At 41.6% G+C, this 15,212-nt stretch overlaps 1 protein-coding gene across 2 annotated transcripts in view; it reads right to left on the reverse strand.

Annotated features, from left to right (window-relative positions):
- The window catches only part of LOC111856907 (actin-binding protein WASF3-like), a 48,808-nt gene extending 34,331 nt beyond the window's left edge, over positions 1 to 14,477 (reverse strand). Inside the window, exon 1 of one of the 2 annotated variants that reach the window (XM_023837216.2) lies at positions 14,409 to 14,477. The gene's annotated coding sequence lies outside the window, so the exon portion shown is untranslated. Of the gene's footprint in view, positions 1 to 2,707; positions 2,958 to 14,408 lie in introns of those variants that run through there. The other variant, XM_023837217.2, reaches the window with a different exon arrangement.
- Between the last annotated feature and the right edge of the window lie 735 nt (positions 14,478 to 15,212).

Raw genomic sequence — 15,212 nt, forward strand, 5'->3', positions numbered from 1 at the left:
GAATTACTCACAATTACTTCACATCTCAGCTCAACAGCCTAAATATTTCTGATCTGTCATATTCACGGTGTCACGATTCTGCTGCTGCCTCCATAGTGTTGGGTGACATGCTGCCTCTGTAGTGCTGGGTGGCATGTTTCCTCTGTGATGCTGGGTGGCATCTTGCCTCTGTAGTGCTAGGTAACATGCTGCCTCTATAGTGCTGTGTGGCATGCTGCCTCCGTAGTCCTGGGTGGCATGCTGCTTCTGTAGGGCTGGGTGACATGTTGCCTCCATAGTGCTGGGTAACATGCTGCCTCTATAGTGCTGGGTGGCATGCTGCCTCTATAGTGCTGTGTGGCATACTGCCTCTGTAGTTCTGGGTGACATGTTGCCTCCATAGTGCTGGATGGCATGTTGCCTCCATGGTGCTGGGTAACATGCTGCCTCTATAGTGCTGGGTGACATGCTGCCTCTGTAGTGCTGGGTGGCATACTGCCTCTGTAATGTTGGTTGGCATGTTTCCTCCGTGATGCTGGGTGGCATGCTGCCTCTATAGTGCTGGATGACATGCTGCCTTACAGCTCCAGAATTGGCATGTCTGCTGGCATGTTCTCTTTATGCTGTGTGGAATTCCTCCCACCATCATATAAAATGCAGATAGGTGAACCAAGTGAGTCTGATTAACCCAAGCTGTGCGATGATGATGATGATGATGTGTACGTGCGTGGTTGTGTGTGTGTGTGTGTGTGTGTGTGTGTGTGTAAAAATGCCAAAAAAGTTGTATTTTGTTTGGTTACTTATGGTTAAGGTTAGGGCTGCACAGGGGTTAAGTTCTTCATATTGGGATTAGAGTTTGGCCATAGAAACGAATGGACGGTCATCACAATGATATGAATACAGGTTTATGTGTGTATGTGTGTGTGTGTTCAGCATCCCACGCAGGGTGTTCCCAGCCTTATATCCCCCCCCCCCCCCAAATTGACCCAGTAATGTGCAAGCAGCTGAAGGTTGGATGTAAACAATAAAGAAACATTAGATTTTCAGTTATGTATTTATTGCGGTGTATAAGCGATCTGTGCTGCGTTTACAGTAGGAACCACACTGCTAACTACGGCTCATTTCCATCTTTCCATGAATGTTTCGACTCCCGGATCCTTATTGATTCTGGAAACATCGACAACTGGCTGCCCACGTGGCACGGCGCCAGCTTCACAACACGCTCCTCCGTGCTCTCGCGTTTCTCTCCAGCTCCTTTAACAGCATCGTCGAACGACTTTAATGGCAAAAAAGTCCTTTCTCTAAGTTTCGGACCTCACACATGAACGATGGAAATGCAAACCACACGCAGTGCACACACGTGCTGATGAGTAATACATTTCTATCCAGCTCGTAATTTTTATTTTAGTATAGTAAACAGAATGATTCTATATTCATCATGGATTTTCAATAAAAGTAAGCATCAAAAATACATTTACTCAGCATATAACCTAAATCCAAGTAATATAATAACAACAGCGGTAATGTTTCATGAAGACGAACATCTAAACTTTGATTTTAATTTTATTTAAAGTATCAAACAGGCGCCCCATCCCCCTTACCGTAGGTCTCTGTTTGTATAGCTACAGTAGGTCAAAGTGAAAGCCTGCTATCTGTTTGCTTTTAATCTCTGTATCTGTTACACAGAGAGGGAGTAGAGACATAACAGTCAAAAAATTAACTCGCTCGCAAAAGCTTAGAGGCTATAAGGGAATCCGATCTTTCGCGACTGCAAAATGCCCTTTAAAAATCAGAACGAGACAGTAAACTCGCCTTATTGATTTTTTAGAGATATAAATGTATATATTTATTTCACATGATTTGCCCCTACAATTGATGGAACTCAAAAATACTCTGTAGACAGTCTTCCCGTGATATCCATTTCTTGTTATGTACAAACAAGCTCAACAAAAAGTTGACATATATAAACAATATATAAAATCGCCTTTGTCCAAACATTTTTCCCATTTTATAGTATATATATTATACAGAAAAAATAATGATAACTAAAATTCCCTAAAATATGAAAACGAATACAAAGGACAAGTATAACAATGTTGCTACTTTATAACACACAGAAATGGGCAGCAAGATTCAGATATAAAAGGCAACAAAACTCAGTTTAATCAGTTAAATCTGAAATTGTTTCGCTCGCTGTTACTAAGTATACTATTGCTGCACTTCAGTATTTAATACAAGGTTTAATCAATAGCTTTGTCGAAATCCATTACGGCAGTTACATTAGGATGTACACAGGTCGGTATTAAATGTACAGTAGGTGAATGTATTAATGTAGGTGAATGTATTAATGTAGGCTACCTCAGTGTTCCCTAGGTGTTAGGGCTTCCAAGTGTTAGCATTAGAAAAGAGCAATCAAATTACAATTAATATAAACCCACAAATTAATACTTTAGAAAGGCTGTTTCGGAAACGTGTTATTACATTTTGCATGTCATTTTGGACCCGCGACAAAAGTAAAGGAATCAATCTTATCTTAAAATCAATGCAAAGCAATGCCAGTGTAGTAGAAATCTAATTATCTGGTCGTTTATAGTGCTGACTAATCGACATCAGCTAGGACCCCGGACTGAGCAGCCAGACCACTTCGCCTCTCTGCCCCAGCAAGGCTAAAGGGCGCTGCCTGACACATCATTTAACACCATTTAAGTTTTAAAAGCCACTTCTTTACCTGTGCCAAGTGTTCTCTTTTCTTATATTGTCTCAATCTCCAGCGCTTCTCTCTTAACAGTAAGCCGCCTGTCCCAGTATCGGAGCGATCAGAGGTACTGTGTCATAGCGACGGCGTCACCGGCGGGTGACACTGACAGCGACCGTAGGATGCCGGCGCATTTCACATCCCCTCCGCTCTGCGTGTGCGTCTGGTCTCCAGCGCAGCCCCCAGGGCTGCGCCGCGCATGCGCGCTCCGGCCGCAGAGAGACGGCCAGCGGCGTCCGAAACAGGGACCGCGAGCCGAAAACTTACGAAGCTGTGCTGTGGTTCCGAAACTGCCCCAGAACTGACGCCTGAGACCTTGTACAGTTTATGTTTTAAATGTCAATATAAGGCAACGTCTATGTGACCTTTTTGTTTATTTTCTAACCTAATATTTTAAAATTATAATATAATCAAGATATTTACAATTAAGATGACTTACAAATTAAATTTGCCTTTAAAAAAATACCTTCTTAATACCTGAATGTAACTCCATAGATCAAATTTCGCCTTTGCGCAAGTAGAAAAAGTGCATAAAAAGGGGCAAACGGTGTTAATGTCAAAATTATGTAATGTGTCAGTGCTTTCTGTTTGGCTGAAGCACAAAACCTCCAGAGGGGGGCGCCACTGTGAGAAACGTTATGGTGAGAGAGAGAGAGAGCGGCATTGTGAGGGGAGGGATCAGGAAGGGATTTGGACGGCGGCCGAGGGAAATGAAACAACAGCCCATTCACAGATCTGTAATGGCTTCCCCCAGACAGGCTTCCGGGTGCTTGCTCTCATTTACATTAGTAAGGAAGTATTTCGGCACAGAACTTCAGCCATGCTAATGGATTATATAATATATGGTTTCATATATCCATCCATCCATCAATTTTCTGCAACCGCTCATCCTATTCATAGTTGAGGATGAGTCTATACATACATCCTACATACATATATATATATGTAGTTATATAGCCTGTGTGTGTACATGTGTGCATTTTTTTCTTTCTTTCTGTAATGCGATGGTTTATGTTGGTATAAGTGTGTCAGTTTAGCCATTTCAAAACTTCTCCTCAAGTCACCAGTATTTGCAGTAGCTGGGTACTATGCATTTAACTCACTGACCGATATCTCATTAAGGTCCATCCATCCATCCATCCATCCATCCATCCATTTCCTGTAACCGCTTGTCATATTCCGGGTTGCGGGGGGTCCGGAGCCTATCCTGGAAGCTAGGGGCACATGGCAGGGAACAACCCAGGATGGGGCACCAACCCATCACAGTGCATCTTATCAAGTCAATTTACAAATTTAGTTAATTAATTAATTGAGCCGGTGGTGAAATTTATGAAACACGTGGAATGGCTGGGATGCCCCTGAGGACAGGATAGCGAAGTGATACTTTTTGATTGTATTACAGTTTATTTGAATGTACTGTAATGTCTGTGCAAATATACACTTACTGCAAAGAGAAATAGGTTTGCATACCAAGACATTTTGGACATTTATATGCTTACAACTTTATAACAAACACAGTCAGATTTGGAAGGAAAACAGACATTTAGGTTAATTAAATGCATAGTACTCAGTTACTGCAATTACTGGTGACTTGAGGAGAAGTTTTGAAATGGCTAAACTGTTAAGAGAGAAGCGCAATATACAGCTGTGGAAAAAATAAAGAGACCATGGCACATTTTTTGTTTCAGTCATTTTATGGCTGTGCCTCTGTGAAGAAAATATATTTTTTGTAAACTGCAACCTGGTTCTTCTCTGTTTCTCATTGATGAAGGGCTTCTTCCTTGCTTTATGGGACTTCAGTCCTGCTTCTAGGATCCTGACATGAACTGTCCTAGCAGTGCACTTCACACCTGCACTTACTGTTTCCCATTCCTTTTGAAGGTCACTTAATGTCACCCTACAATTTATGAGGCACTGCCGGATACGTTAACATCATCACTGGCATTAGAAAGTCACTTCCTCCCTCTACCTGGTTGGTTTCTGGTCATTCTCAGTGTCTCCTGCTTCACCTTATTCTTGCGTACTGCTGTCTTAGGTCTCAATTTTTTCCACAGCTGTATATAGCACATAAGTAGAGATACTTCATTCTTGAAACTATTTAATTCCGTTAGTTATCTATATGGTACAACATTACTCCTCAACTGCAGCCCTGCATCCCCTACAGTTCCTGGTCATTCTCAGCTGTAAAACAATGTACAACATCAGCAGACAATGACATATGAGTCACTCGTTAGACACACAGGTAGACAACACTGAATAAACACGGCAACATCGACCGTAACCTGCTTAAAAGAACTTAGGAGTGTCGTACAAAAAAACGTGGCACAAAGCTACAGAGATAACACTGCCTGAAGCACTGATGGCTTCCTTTGCACTTGAGCTGCATTAGGGGAGACTGGGGATGGTTGTAACGTGTTTTACATTTTTGCTTGTACCTTGGAGCTCTTTTACTGAATTGCATTCAAAGTTGGGTACAAACTACCTGCATATGCCGTCTATTAAACAGCACAGGTTTTATCTCTGTATCAAAAACAGACAATGAATGGTTTAGCCTCAAACACATGGGGTGAAATGTTGCAATTTACCCCATAATCAGGAATAGCTGTAACACAGCCCTGGGTTAAATGTAACATTATAAATGATGTAAAAATAAATTCAAGTTATTCAAAGTTTTTTAATTTTTTTTGTTCAACATAATTTATAGGTATGTATGTGTAGGCGTACAATGCATGTTAATCTAAAATAAACTAAACTAAACTAAAATAAAAGTTCATAATAAAACCAAACAAAAGTTTTAACAGTTTTAAAATGATTTATTCAGTTTTAACAACTGAATAAGGTGTGCATGTCTGTGCGCATGTGTGTGTGTGTGTGTGTGCGTGTGTGTGTGCGCGTGTGTGCATGTGTGATGTTAGTCACCATCAGAATCACACAGGCGTCAGGTATATTGGTGTATAGGATTCTTAGGCCCACACTGTAAAAAAAAAAAATGTTCAGCCAACTCAAAAATCCAAGGCAACATGATGCAATACATTTCTGAGTTAAGTCAACTCAGTTACAAAAGTTCAACAAATTACCTATAAACAGAGGTTCAGCTAACTTTGACTTAAGAGTTAAGGCAACACTAATACAAGTTAGATTAACCTATCACTGTAAAAAAATGTTCAGTCAACTCAAAAATTCAAGGCAACATGCTGCAATACATTTTTGAGTTAAGTCAACTCAGTTACAAAAGTTCAACAAACCTATAGACAGAGGTTCAGCTAACTTTGACTTAAGAGTTAAGGCAACACTAATACAAGTTAGATTAACCTAGGTACAAAGTTTCAATAAACTTAGATTGTTAAATTGTCAACACTATTTTGCAAGTTCTATTAACATAGGTACAGAGGTTTAGTCAACTTTGTTTGAGGAGTCAAATTAAATTTAAATAAACCTGCCTTGTTTAGGTGACATTTTAAGAGTTACTGTTTTCATTAACTTTTTTAAATAGCGAGATTCAACTGTAATATTTCAAGTTGCCTTGTTTAGAGTACTAAAAACATATTACCATTAGAACCTATAGGCTAAAAAGGAAACATTGGATCAACTTAAAATATTACTTCATTTTTTCAAACTTTTTTCAAGTTTGGTTAATATAATTTTTTCAAGTCAGTTCAACTTAAAGTAGTCAATCTAATACATTAGATTTTTGCACTTAAAACCAATAAAACTGCTCATTCTCAACTAATAAATATAATTTGAAAGAACTAAATAACCCAAAAGCCAGTTTACTGCAACAGTCTACTTTATTACAACACATTGTTGCATCCTTGTATAAATAGCTATAAACAAGATACAGTGGCCAGAAACAGTACCTTTTGTCTTTAGACCACAACTTGGATTGGAAAACCAATGAAATCATTTTGCTCATTTAATATTCAGATTTTCATTAAGCTTAATTTTTAGAAACCCACCACGATTGAGGATGGTATGGCACTGATATTAGTCTTTGCTACATTTGCTAGCATTGATGTATACTAATTGGTCTAAGTACTGATGTTTGCATCCCCCAAGAAATCTTATCATGCTTTGCAGCTCATTCTTTCAAAGTATATCAATTATGGAGGTACATATGGTCTGGATGCATTTCCTAGAGTGTCTTGGCTGTGAATAAAAACAAAGCAATTTGTTTTCCATATCATTTTCTCTAAACCATAGAAGATACTCCATCTGAACTAGTCACTGGCAAGCAGACCGAAGCCATTTATGTGGTTTTTGTTCTCTTGCCCTATTCATCACAATCATGGTGGATTAAAAAAAATCTTAAGTCAAAGGCAGTACTGTATCATACTATGCAAATATACATCCAGCACCATTGGTCTAAAGGGGAGTGGGTGGTACCACGAGCTGCACAGAAACTGTCCTGAAACCTTTCTAAATATGTTAATCATCGAAGGGCGGGACCTGCAATCAAATACATATCATTCTGGAGACACACCCAGTACGTCTCTTAGAGTTTTTCATCTGTCTTGATGTCAACATGCTACAAAACCACCAAGACCACAGCTCTCTAATCTCCAAGATCAGTCAGAACTGAGCCAGCAAAACTTCAATATAAGAGGGGAGGAGAAAAAAAAAAAAAAAAAAAAGCTCTAAGGTCCTTTTTGGTCAGAGTCTTTCTCATGATGGTGGGTAAATCTGGGATGGCGTTTCTGATCCTCATGATTTCTTGTGCGCATATTAAAATGGCGCAGCTAAAAAATTAAAGTTGAACACATTACAGAAAATTATATATCAATCCTACGTGAAACTTGTGACACTTTTTTCAGTGGGTTCTAATGGTAATATAAGTTTTTTATTACTCTAAACAAGGCAACTTGAAATATTACACTTGAATCTTGCTATTTAAAAAAGTTAATGAAAACATTAACTCTTAAAATGTCACCTAAACAAGGCAGGTTTATTTAACCTCCTGAGACCCGACCTATTCATTTATGTCCATTGTAGTGGACATTGTATTTTTGCATTTATTTTTTCACTGATGTTGGGAAACGTATTTATTCTTGTTGTGCACTAAAGAGGACATGCTGTGAAATTAAAATAAGAATAAATTTGAAAAAATCTAAATTGCAAGATGTCTTATTTCCTCCAAAGACAAATAACCTACAATTGAAGGACATTTTTTTCCTTGGGTCTCAGGAGGTATTTAATTTGACTCCTCAAACAAAGTTGACTAAACCTCTGTACCTATGTTAATCGAACTTGCAAAATAGTGTTGACAATTTAACAATCCAAGTTTATTGAAACTTTGTACCTAAGTTAATCTAACTTGTATTACAGTGTTGCCTTAACTCTGAAGTCAAAGTTAGCTGAACCTCTGTCTATAGGTTTGTTAAACTTCTGTAACTGAGTTGGCTAGCTTAACTCAAAAATGTATTGCAGCATGTTGCCTTGAATTTTTGAGTTGGCTGAACCTTTTTTTTTTACAGTGCACCTTGTACAGTCTATGTCAGGGGTGGGGAACCTGTTCCATGGAGGGCCGGTGCGGGTCTTTGGGATGACCTCTCAATCAACCAATAATAAAACAGCAGTGCTCAGCTCCAGCCCTGAGGACCCACTGTTATTGGCTGACTGAGAGGTCATCCTAAAAACCTGCACCCACACCGGCTCTCCATCGAACAGGTTCCCCACCCCCAGTCTGTGCATTTCACCCAATTTTCCTTTGACTTAGAAATGTTCCACACACACAATGCAGAAGTTTCATTGAGAAGTAGCATTTTGTGTAGCTGGAGAATCACCGTTACAACTATATCAGTCTGTGGTAGGCATGAACAACTTTACCTTCCCACTAAGAGCAACAATATTATCACTCACAACTTGTGTAAAAGATATTTACACAGGCACATAATAAAAATGATTTAAGCTTGCGTAATGTAAGTACAAAGATTGCAGTGCAATCAGAAAAATAAATTAAGCTAAATGTCTGTTTTCCTTCCAAATCTGACTGTGTTTGTTACAGGGTACTGCTCCTTCACATGTGAAATAAAGACTAAAGTACGCATGTGCAGAGTGAGTCATACAATTTGTACCTCGTTCCTGATTTGAGAAATAGACTTTGTTACAACTAACCCGTGTTACAGGCATCCCAGGTCTCCCTACTGGATTGGCCTGAGTTTCCTCATCTTACCACAAGAGGGCAGTGCACCCAAATATTTAAGGCAGGGACCTTAAAATTTAGCCAACACTCAATCAAGGGGATATGAAACTCAACCATTATATATATATAATTACACTAATCCCCTAAAGGATTATTAGGAACACCTGTTCAATTTCTCATTAATGCAATTATCTAATCAACCAATCACATGGCAGTTGCTTCAATGCATTTAGGGGTGTGGTCCTGGTCAAGACAATCTCCTGAACTCCAAACTGAATGTCAGAATGGGAAAGAAAGGTGATTTAAGCAATTTTGAGCGTGGCGTGGTTGTTGGTGCCAGACGGGCCGGTCTGAGTATTTCACAATCTGCTCAGTTACTGGGATTTTCACGCACAACCATTTCTAGGGTTTACAAAGAATGGTGTGCAAAGGGAAAAACATCCAGTATGCGGCAGTCCTGTGGGCGAAAATGCCTTGTTGATGCTAGAGGTCAGAGGAGAATGGGCCGACTGATTCAAGCTGATAGAAGAGCAACTTTGACTGAAATAACCACTCGTTACAACTGAGGCATGCAGCAAAGCATTTGTGAAGCCACAACATGCACAACCTTGAGGCGGATGGGCTACAACAGCAGAAGACCCCACCGGGTACCACTCATCTCCACTACAAATAGGAAAAAGAGGCTACAATTTGCACGAGCTCACCAAAATTGGACAGTTGAAGACTGGAAAAATGTTGCCTGGTAGACTGACTATGTCTGACTGGTAGAGTCAGAATTTGGCGTAAACAGAATGAGAACATGGATCCATCATGCCTTGTTACCACTGTGCAGGCTGGTGGTGGTGGTGTAATGGTGTGGGGGATGTTTTCTTGGCACACTTTAGGCCCCTTAGTGCCAATTGGGCATCGTTTAAATGCCACGGCCTACCTGAGCATTGTTTCTGACCATGTCCATCCCTTTATGACCACCATGTACCCATCCTCTGATGGCTACTTCCAGCAGGATAATGCAGCATGTCACAAAGCTCGAATCATTTCAAATTGGTTTCTTGAACATGACAATGAGTTCACTGTACTAAAATGGCCCCACACAGTCACCAGATCTCAACCCAATAGAGCATCTTTGGGATGTGGTGGAACGGGAGCTTCGTGCCCTGGATGTGCATCCCACAAATCTCCATCAACTGCAAGATGCTATCCTATCAATATGGGCCAACATTTCTAAAGAATGCTTTCAGCACCTCGTTGAATCAATGCCATGTAGAATTAAGGCAGTTCTGATGGCAAAAGGGGGTCAAACACCGTATTAGTATGGTGTTCCTAATAATCCTTTAGGTGAGTGTATATAAACTTTGGAAGTGCAGGAGCAATACTAATATTGTGAAAACTTAGTGTCATTGTTCACGACAACAAAATGCACCCTTAACATTTTACCCATTAGTGACACAGCAGTAGGCAGCTACTACTGAGTGCCCAGGGAGTAGCACGTGGGAGTGGTACCTTGCTAGTCTGGGATTTGAACCAACAACCTTCCACTGACTAGCATGCTTCCTGAGCCATTAGGCCACCACTGCACTATTGCGTATGGAGACATTACTGTAATGACTTACCCATACACTCAGTAGTTTATTAAGCAGCCCTGCTTAGGTAGGACAGATAGGACCCCCCCCCCCTTTCTCCAAAACCACTGCACTTTGAGAGAAGCCTTTTGTGACAAATCATGGAACCAGATCCGGATCTTTCAAATACCTAGTTAACTTTCTCAGGTCAGCTTCACTGGAGTACTGATCACCTGTTACTAATTGTTTGGTATGTAAATATAAACTAGCTAGTCAGGTTTCCCCAGGGAAAGTCATTGTGAGTTTGTTCCTTATCAAGCAGCTTCCTTGCAGTGTCCATGTATACTGATCCTTTGCCTTGGGTTTACCATCTCAGATTCCTGAACTACAATTTTGGCTCTTTCTTTATCCTATTCGGGTTTTTGACTCTTGACTCTTGATTTTGAATGTGGTTTTGATTGAAACCTATGGCGCCTATGGTGCATGGACCCCCATCTCCTACTTTACAGAATACCTCATCTCCTCTGGTGGGTCAAGTGGACCTCCATGCAGTCATGACTCTCAGCGTGATGCTCCAGCTCCTGAAATCAATCATGACCACGTCTCTCCTGCTTAGATCTCTGGAGGTGGTGGCATTTCAAGCCCTTCCCAGAGCAGCGAATCCGCCACCATCCAGCAGCTTAAGGGCAGCTTAGCCTCTCGCAGGAATGCTGGATAAGTCTAGTGGAGACCCAGATGAGAGCTAAGGCTTGCTGATGCAGTGCTCTGTGTTTAACAAAAACATCCCAGGGAGGTTCATCAACAATACCAGCAAGATCCAGTCTGTGATGAGATCTCACTTCTCACTGGGAGGGCTCTGGATTGAGCCACCACCTTGTGGCAACAGAATAATCTGGTCCTCAAGTCCAAGATACAGTTTTACAAACACTTCCTGTGATCACCCTGCAGTGGGCGGCGATGCAGTTAACTGGCTTTGTGCACTGCAGCAGGTGATGATCAGCATCTGACTGCGCTTTGGAGTTCTGGACCATGGCGGCCAGCAATAGCTGGATCGAGCCAGCGCTCCTTATCACTTACCACCGGGACCTCAACCCAACTCTCTGAGCTGAACTGGCATGTCAAGGTGATGTCACCAGTCTGCACCAATATGTCCACTGTCCTTCTTCAGTGTCACTCATGGGATTGAACGATACCGTACCACATAGTAGAAACTACCCCCAGTCACGTCCTGTGGATGAAGCCTTAAACCAGTAAAGCACTTGCTTGGGTCAATAAGAACGTCCACTTTACCGGTGGCCTTTTTTTTTTCTGTAGAGAAGTACGGGGGCTTTTGTCCATGTTTAGATTCTCAATGGGACTGACGACATGGATAGACGTGTATCACTTTGATGCGACTTAGAAAAAATAAACAGTATCTGTAACCCCTCATCCCAGTGGTGTTAGAACAGGTTTAGTAGACAGAGACATTTAAAATACTGGGTCTGCAGAGTGCATATAATTTGTTTCAGATTTGCAAAGGAGACAAATGGAAAGCTGCATTTACCACCACTAGAGGGCAATAGAACACCAAGTTATGCCTTATAGATTAGCTAACGCGCCAATGGTATTCTACTTCTTCATCAATAAAGTGTTCCCCGACGTGATTTATAGGTTTATAGTGGTCTGCATTGATGATACCCTGGTTTACTCCTTGGATCTTAATGATCCTGTTGGACTTGTGAAAGCAGTACTGCAGCGGCTCAGGCAGAATAAATAATTCATTAAGCTGGAGAAGTGCGACTTCCGCAGGGACACTGTGTCCTTCTTTGGGTAAATCCTCAGCCCTCAATGGGTAAAAATGGAGGTGGGGAAAGAAGATGGTCTGTGAACGGCCCCAACCAAAGACACGCAATGTTTCCTGGGTCTCGCAAACTTCTATAAGCGCTTCATAGGGAACGTCGGGGCCCTTCAGAATCGCTAACCTGGTCAGAACCGGCACATACGGCTTTCACTCAATTAAAGGGGCCCCCTCACCTCCACCCCCCTTCGGCAGCTAGACCCGCACCCACCTTTCGCCGTAGAGGTTGATGTATCCAGATAGGGGTGGATCTGTCCCAGAAACAGGGTGTCCTGGCTGAGCTTCACGAGCAGAATTATGGCGCAGGAAACCATGAATTTCCAGAACTTAAGACGGAATGGAGATACTGGCTGGGGGGGGGGCATTCCTGTATGCTGCTCACCAATCATTAAAACCTTAAGCAATAAGGGGAGTGGAGCAGCTCAATCACAGAGCATTACTGTTTGAACTATTTAATTTTATGCTGATATACCGGTTGGGTTCTAAAAACCTGACAGCTGATGCTCTGTCTCAGCGGTTTGAAGCACCTGTCATAGCCCCTAGTCCCAAGACCAGCCGCCCTCCTGCATTCTGCCACAAATATGCTGGTACATCATGGAAAAAATTCACAAAGCTCTGCAGAGGGAATCAACGCCAGTGGACATTTTCCCAAATTAGCGGTTGTCCCAGCCTCAATCTGTCTCTGTCTGCTTCAGACACACACCTCTCTTGGTTCCGGATTCCCCACTATCACACATACTACTGAATTGATCTTTTGTAAATTTTGGTGGCCATCAGCGCTCAGACAAAGACCCCTTGACAACTGCCTTGGGGTAAATTAGACCCCCCACCACCTTGGCACACATACAGTAGCACTGGACTTCATGACCAATCTGCCCCCCTCGCAGGGAAATTCTATGGTGTTAATCACAGTGGACTGCTTCTCTAAGATGTGATTCTGCTACCAGGGTCCCCCACGGCTGGTCCATTAGTGGAATGCCTTTATAATCGAGTATTTTGGCTGTTTGCCATTTCCAAGGTAATACAGTAATGTTGGACTGGGGTCATCAGTTCACCTGTGTCATGCGAGCCTATTGTTTGAGGCTGGGAGAGTCAGTTTGACTTTGTGGTATCACCCCCAGTCCAATGGTTAAACAGAGCAGCTCAACCAGGTGATTGGTCGCTACCTGAGAGAGTATTGTGAGGCAAACCAGTAGGATTAGAGTCATGATCAGAGTATGGCCGAAACACTTTGATGCACTCTTCCAGTGCAGTTAACCCTGTTTCAATGCATCCTAGGTTACCAGTCCCCACTGTACCCCTCTGTACCGGAAGTGTGGTCAAGCGTGAAGGACGGCATAAAAATGGACAATGGACAACTAATTAGAACAGAAACGGCATAATTAGTATGATTCGAAACATAAGAAGACACTGTAGCAGGAATTAAATATTCACATGTGCAAAGGATAATTCATGTTGAGGAACAGCTGAATACTTACTAGATTTGCATAAACAAACCAAACATTAACATTTTTGGGAATTCAGTCAAGCTTGCAGGATTTCTCTTACAGTTTAATAATAAATGTACTGCAAACGGTTCCCACATCACTCTTCAAACATGATACGAATTAACCAGGATGGCTCCCTCAGAGTCTGTTCAGCTGCGACGCAGGTGAACCAGGGCGTGTCCCTCAAAGGCCCTTCAAAGGCGATGCAGAGATGCACGGTTTCAGAATATGTTGAGCCAAATAACTAAGACAATATAATGTTTGTATGACGACCACCGCCAGCGGAATGAGTGCCAGGCACAGCAGATACGATACAGAATAGATGACCTGAATCACTAACCCTGCAGCCAGCTAGTACCCGAGCAAGGAGCCCCCAGTGCAGAACATATTGCAGCAAGGCTCTTTAATGAGTATCTACTCACTAACATGAGAGTGAGTTTTGTACATAATTTATATATATATAAAAGATAAAGCAGGACCAAGTCACTTTCTAGCTACAAAGAACAACTACTACAGTTATATTTACACACAATTGCAAATGCCCATATTTATCTAGAAAAAAAAACTAAATGAATGAATTCCAGACCAATCTGTGTAGCTTTAATGAGAATGCTACAGATGTAAACTCTGTTACACCACTTAGCCTCCTTACCGTTTTAATAATTTTTTTGCAGCTTGCACTGTGTGATTTTGAATTAAACTGCTTATGGTGAATGTCAGTACTTTGTGAGTTGGGCAGTCTTTGAGTTGTGGGCTGTCTTTGAGTTGCGGGCTGTCTTTGAGTTGCGGGCTGTCTTTGAGTTGTGGGCTGTCTTCTGTCTGGTTGCGGGTAGCTCTCTGTGCCTTGATCAAATGATGCATGGAAGACTTCAGACTATGAGAGAATCTCCTGTGGCGTATCCAGCTGTGTTTAATTGTTCCTGTTGGTCCCAAAGCTCCTCCAGGGAACCACATTTGTATTTAGTTGTCCTGTGTAGCATGACTGATGATCTAGATCCTTCTGCCTATGAGATCAGTTCCAGTGCAGACGATATGTAACAATCCTTAAATGGTCATTTGATTTTCATATTTGTGTTCCTCTGTATGACAGTATGACATCGCTTGTCATCTTTTCCAGCATTCATCTGAGGTCTACCAGTGCTTTTTTTTTCTATGTTATGCATTCCACCTGCCACATGGGGGTGCTGTGACTCAGAGAATGAAGTACAGTATGTTAAGGTTGTCGCTATAGAGTTCAGCTCTCTGATGGTGTGACACAAATAAACTCTAAAATTTAGGATCTTGCATTCAACAGGATATTTAACGATAAAATACTAATATATTTAACTGAGATAGGTACGAATGGTGCTTCTCATGCAAAAGACAGTAATCTGTCAAATGTCCTATTACATGCTGTTCTCCCAGACACAAAGTCCAATTCTTTGAATATGAAACATTGTCCAGAGGTCCATAGTTG

This window comes from Paramormyrops kingsleyae, chromosome 24 (genome assembly GCF_048594095.1).
Source record: "Paramormyrops kingsleyae isolate MSU_618 chromosome 24, PKINGS_0.4, whole genome shotgun sequence".
NCBI lineage: Eukaryota > Metazoa > Chordata > Actinopteri > Osteoglossiformes > Mormyridae > Paramormyrops > Paramormyrops kingsleyae.